Source organism: Vicia villosa, linkage group LG3 (assembly GCF_029867415.1).
Source record: "Vicia villosa cultivar HV-30 ecotype Madison, WI linkage group LG3, Vvil1.0, whole genome shotgun sequence".
Taxonomy (NCBI): Eukaryota; Viridiplantae; Streptophyta; class Magnoliopsida; order Fabales; family Fabaceae; genus Vicia; species Vicia villosa.
The window spans coordinates 31,150,175-31,155,982 of record NC_081182.1 but is presented as its reverse complement, the minus strand read 5'-3'; the positions used below and the strand labels follow the sequence as shown (position 1 = coordinate 31,155,982).

The following is a 5,808-nucleotide window of genomic DNA, read 5'->3' as shown; positions in this document are numbered from 1 at the left end:
GCAGCACTTTGAGAAATACATTTATTATATTAAACAAATAAAATTTTTTAAAAAACACATTTAATATGAAACATTTTATGAATTAGTATTGCATATATTTATTATCAAAACACAAATAAAACATCACTACTTTTATAAGTGCTCTAAAAGCTAAGTTTACAATCAAATTCTCAAAACACAAAATACAATTACAAATATATATATATATACTGATCTGCTCCCTAAAAAAACTAGTTCTCTCCAGCCGAACATGACTCCTGATCGATGGCCATTATCTTTATTGTTTTTTATTGAATAAAGATATCACATTCAAAGTCATATTCAATAAACAAAAGGAAATGAAGGAAGCAAGAGATGATGAAGATCCAGTCCAATATACACATACCTCCAAGCTGCACTTGCTTTCCTACAGAAGAATACACATCAAGTATTAGATTTAACGTAGTAGATTATAGAGGATTAGTTTCTAACAATTAGTTGCAAAGAAATGTGATAAATCACCATTTAACTGGAAAACTATTATGAATATTGTGTGATTACCTAAGGCCATTGAATATTGTGTAAATCACCATTAATGACTCATTTGGAAAACTATCACTGTACAACATCACATATGAAAGAAATTGGGTATTAACTATTAACTACATCAATTTCATAAAATTACAAGATTCAAATTGGGTAGAAATGACAAGACATTCCTCCACACTCAAGGAAGAAAACAAACACTGATGGTATAAATAATAAATTTGACTATTAGCACTATTATAAAACTATCTACAAGTGATATGGAAGTACCTAACATATATAAATATAACTTATTATAAAAGGTTGATGTTGACAAAACAGTGGGATAAAGACCACACCTCAATTTCAAAATCGCCAGATCCAGCATCACCATCTCCATCTTGCTGAGGTATATATCCTCCAATTTCTAAATATAATCATCTAGACATGACATTCTAAACAAAAATACTCATTAAATGTGTTGGAACAAGAAAGGAACAACCATTTCCTCTGCTTTTTTAGACTAATCTTTCAACTTTAATCATATTGAAAATCCAACTTAAATTTAAGGATGAATAACCACAATGACCATACTCCTTAGGAGGCATGGAACAATTCATTTTCATTGGATATTTATTTAGGATAACTTGCTTTATTTGTTTCGATCATTAGTTCTTGCTGCCAGAAAACAAATAGACATAAATAATTCTAGAAACAAATATCATGGTGCTTTTGCACTTGTAAAAAACATCAATTACAAGAAAAGTGTCATAGATGTACTAGCACATCTACTAATCAGGTTTCAAGTTACCCCCTATAAGATCTATTTTGGCACCTGAGAAAGATACTAGTACACTCAAACATAAAACTCACAAGAATAATTGTCACCAAAGGAACAATGAGCTTCTAGAAGCTACAAAAATTTGGGAAAATACAACAGGAACAAGCTACAAAACTTTGAAAAATCAAAACCACAGGAGTGAAATCACTATACCTTTGATTGCGACCTCACGGAAGTTGCTCTTCGTGTTAGAGTAAAGTCTTTTCCACTCATCCAATATCATCTTGCTTGGAGGAAGAAGATCAAGAGGATTCTTGGCTTTGGGCTTGGGTGCCTCCTCTTCAGCTTCTTCTACTTTGGGCTTTGCGGGCTCTGATTTAGCCACTTTCTTGGGTTCATCTTTAGTTTTGGGCTTAGATTCCATAGGTTTCTAAGTAGATGGAATAAGTGGCAAAGCTTCAGTCTGCTTAACCTGGCCTATTATGGCACACCTTAAGATTCAGATGAACAAGTTAATGATTTTGTTTTATTTGATTCCTAGAGATGAAAAAGTTCAGGCTACCATGCAAAACTGACAAAGATTACGAAATTAAAGGAAACTAGTTTACATCATAGAACTAGGCATCAATTGGAATTGAAGATTGGTGTTCCTCTTTATTCTCAACAACAATCAGTAAAATTTTAAAAACATTTCAGTAACCACTTAACAAACATTCAGTAACGATGTAACCACTTAACCAAATGATCCAATACAATATCATTAAAAATGAACTACAATGTGAACAATAAAAAAACTAGTTAACCAATCAACTCCCTACCTGATTCTCCACCAACTCAATTTAAAAAATCCTCAAATCATTAATAACGTTAATCCCAAGCTTACTCTTCTTCCTAATGACCTGTTCACACAGAGGTCACGGGAATTGATTCAAAATAAAACCCAACATAAGTTAATTTGCAGTGATTCTTAGAAGTGTTCACTTGATGTACAATGTTGAATTAATGGCAATAAGTATTAAATAAGTGAAATACTGATTTAAAAAGACGGACTTGGAAATACCAAAGAGGAAATATATAGAAAAGGGAACAAAACAAGTACCTTGACTGACGGGGGCTCGTTGATGGAAGATAAGGTGAGCTCACTCTCAATGCTGAAGTGCCTGGATGGTATCATATGTGCATTTAGATGGATGGAGTTGCTAACGGTATCGGTGCTCTGAGAAACAGAATTTTGGTTGAGCAGGGAATTTTGGTTGCTAACGGTATCGGTGCTCTGCGAAACCACAATAACACCATACGAAGGGTCGAAATTCAGAAAAGAGTGGAAGAAGCGTAAAGAAAGATTGAATCGTACCGTATTACCTCCCCTCCGGTTTTCTTCAACAATCTGCACTTCGCGCTTCATGTACGTTTCCGAGCCCTATCTATCTTCATCTCTTCCTTCTGTTCTTGACACTATGACATAAGCTTGGATTCTCTGAACCAGTCCCCCATGGTTATTACTCAAGAAGCTCCGAGATTTTCGTTCAATTTCAGATTTAGGTTAGGGTTTTCTGTGATGTTACCAAATTAGAGAGAAGAGTGAGATTGTGTTGAGGTCTATATTGAGGATGGAAACAGGATGGAGGTTACGAAGAAAGGGTGGCGTTTCGAAGCCGTTTCCGATGAGCTCAGGAAGCGCGCCGCTTCGTCGTTTGAGAGGAAGAAGAACTTCATAAATCCAATCGACACATTATAACCCTAGTCCCCTTTTCTTTTATTTTTTAATTAATTTATTTTAAAAAAATTAATTTTAAAATGAGCTACGCCAGCGCTTTTCAAAAAGCACTCTCGTACCCCCTTTACCAACGCTTTTTAGAAAGCGCTCTCGTACCCCCCCTTTACCAGCGCTTTTTAGAAAGCGCTCTCGTACCCCCTTTACCAGCGCTTTTTTTCCTTGTTTTTTTGTTTTATTTTTTGCGCAACCTATAGCAGCGCTTTTCCCAAAAGCGCTATCATAGATGCGCTACTAAAAGACAAATTTGTTGTAGTGATTGGAAGGTCACTCTAATGCATTAGAATTCATAGGGCTGTAATCGGTTCAGTTTGGATCGGTTTTTGGTCAAACAATTGTCCAAATTGACGATATCTCCATCGATTTGGTTGGATTCAATTTTTAGTGTTTTTTAAAAATGGAACCAAACCAAATTAATCGGTTTGGTTTGGTTGATCGGTTTACATCACTTTTTTTTAAACATTATTTTCATCTGTGTCTTATTTGCTGTCATGTTTTTTGGCGTATTTTATGCTATTATTATTTTTTAAATAATATATTTCATATAATATATTTTATATTGTATTTTTCAAACAACTTACAAGGTGTTCTTAATCCATATGAAGCGTTGACACAATTTTCATATGTCATGAAACAAGTTTATTATCAAATACAAAAGTTGGTACTTGGCATGAGAAGATTGGGAAGGAATTTGGAAGCATAACAAATAAAACACAACAAGAAAAACAAAATGTTTCAATACATATAAATTAACATGTTTCACACCTCAAACACACATAAAAATTATTTTTTAACAAGATTAGAAGGAAATTCATTGAATAGGAAACATAAAAGGTAATAAAAAGATGAAAACTAATGAAAAAAAACTTGAACACGAATAAGGCAACCATAACCTATAAGAATGACGGTGGCGAGTGAAACAGTGGTAGGAGGCAGCCAAAGTAGCAGTTTGCAAAGAGAGATTTTTTTATGACTTATGCTTTCTATTTTTTATGTTTGGAGTTTGGTTTTGGCTACATATTTTATCCATGGAAAGAAGGTGTAAAAAAAGATTGAGACGTGTTGAACCGATACAAAATTTAGGCTTACTAATGAGATAAATAAAAGATTAAGTAGATATTTATAGTCATCAGACAGGTTCATCAGTTTGTCGGTTTCTAAAAATTAAAATCGAGAACCTAGTCAAACCACCTCGATTTTAATTGATTTGGTTTAGTTTTTTTTAAAGTGGCAAAGCAGTCGACCATTGTTGTCTTACATTTAATGCTTTATTAATTATTTTTGGGTTTATTTAGAGGAGGTTTGAAACCCCCTCAATTTGTTGCGTTTAAAAATGTTTGCCAAGCTGTCTTCTACATGGCGTGCCACATCAACTTCCGTTAATGAAAGTTGACGGCAGAGACCAAAATTGGAGACGGAAAACTTTATTAGGACTATTCTTTAAACAAAAATTTTATAGGAACTAAAACTAGATTTTGAGTTATTTACAGGGACCATAAACATATTTAACCATAATTTTAATAAAATATTTTATTCTTATTTTTAAAATATTTTTTAATATATGCCTTTTTCTTTTTTTTTTCTACTAAAAATTATATTATAAATTAAATTTATCTATAACACTTCCTCTAAAGTATATTTTAATTTCTTATTTTTTTCTAATTTCTAAAAATGTTCTAAGGCAATTTAATGTGTCAGACTTGTACCCGTGCGAACGCATGGATAACACAACTGTACTGTGTAAACGCATGGATAATCAAGTCAAAATTACTGTGAAGCACGTGTAACCAAGCCAAATTATATGTGAACGGACATGTAACACATCTTATGAACGCACGGGTAAAGTTGCCAAAATTCATGTGAAAGCACGAGTTATTATATTTGTTTTTTGTACAATTAAAAAAAAATAAAAATATTTAAAATTATTTATGAATTCAAACAGGAGAAAAGTTTATTATTTTTTAATTATTTATATATCTAATATTTTTATTTTAAAATTATTTTTAATTTAAAAAATTAAACATAATTTTTAAAATAATATATGAATGATTGAAATATATATTATTCATGTTTTTCTTTTAAAAATTAAAAATTGATAAAATTTTGTTTTCTATTTTAAAAATATTAATTTTTAAAAAATAATAAACCACTTTGATAAAATTATTTTGTTTTTCTCATTTACACATTTATTACATTTTGAAAAAAAAACGTGCATACCACACCATCATCCGTACGAACGCACGGGTAATACACCAGTACCGTGTGAACTCACATATTTTTATATTTTTTATATAATTAAAAAAAAATTATGTCAGTTGTACTACTGACTTTCCTTTTTTTTGGTTTATCACGACCGGTTTAGTCCGGTTCGGGAGTCAGTTCTGCAATCTAATGGTTCCAGTCTCCTTCCGATCACAGTTGCAAGAGATCGAACCGTGGTTCTCCCCACCAAGTCTAGCGTCAATCGCCCTGACTTTTGTTTTTTAATATATATTTTAAATTATAATTCAAAATTTAATAAATACAACATTAACCTTTCATCTCAATTTTTTTCTTTTACGGTTCACATCCGTACACGTGCGGATGCACGAGTATTCTAATAGTTGTGATAAAAAAAACAAACCCTAACTAAATATCACTAAAGATGAAGATCAAAATCTATGATAAACTCGGACAACTCCACAGTTCATATACTAGTACACGTGCGGATACACGAGTATCCAAATAGTTAGTGATAAAAAAATAAACA

General features: G+C 32.0%; 1 long non-coding RNA gene across 5 annotated transcripts; it reads right to left on the bottom strand.

The window, feature by feature from the left end:
- Positions 1-130: 130 nt before the first annotated feature.
- LOC131655322 (uncharacterized) lies at positions 131-3,021 on the bottom strand. 5 transcript variants are annotated; one of them, XR_009299725.1, is made up of 7 exons: positions 2,648-3,021; positions 2,385-2,558; positions 2,104-2,184; positions 1,499-1,776; positions 864-959; positions 541-597; positions 131-406 (listed from the first exon to the last, which is right to left on the bottom strand). It is a non-coding gene; the product is annotated as an uncharacterized LOC131655322 (long non-coding RNA). The 5 variants fall into 5 exon arrangements; XR_009299724.1 differs by lacking the exon at positions 541-597 and having other exon boundaries at positions 2,648-3,020; XR_009299726.1 differs by lacking the exon at positions 864-959 and having other exon boundaries at positions 2,648-3,020.
- Positions 3,022-5,808: the final 2,787 nt, after the last annotated feature.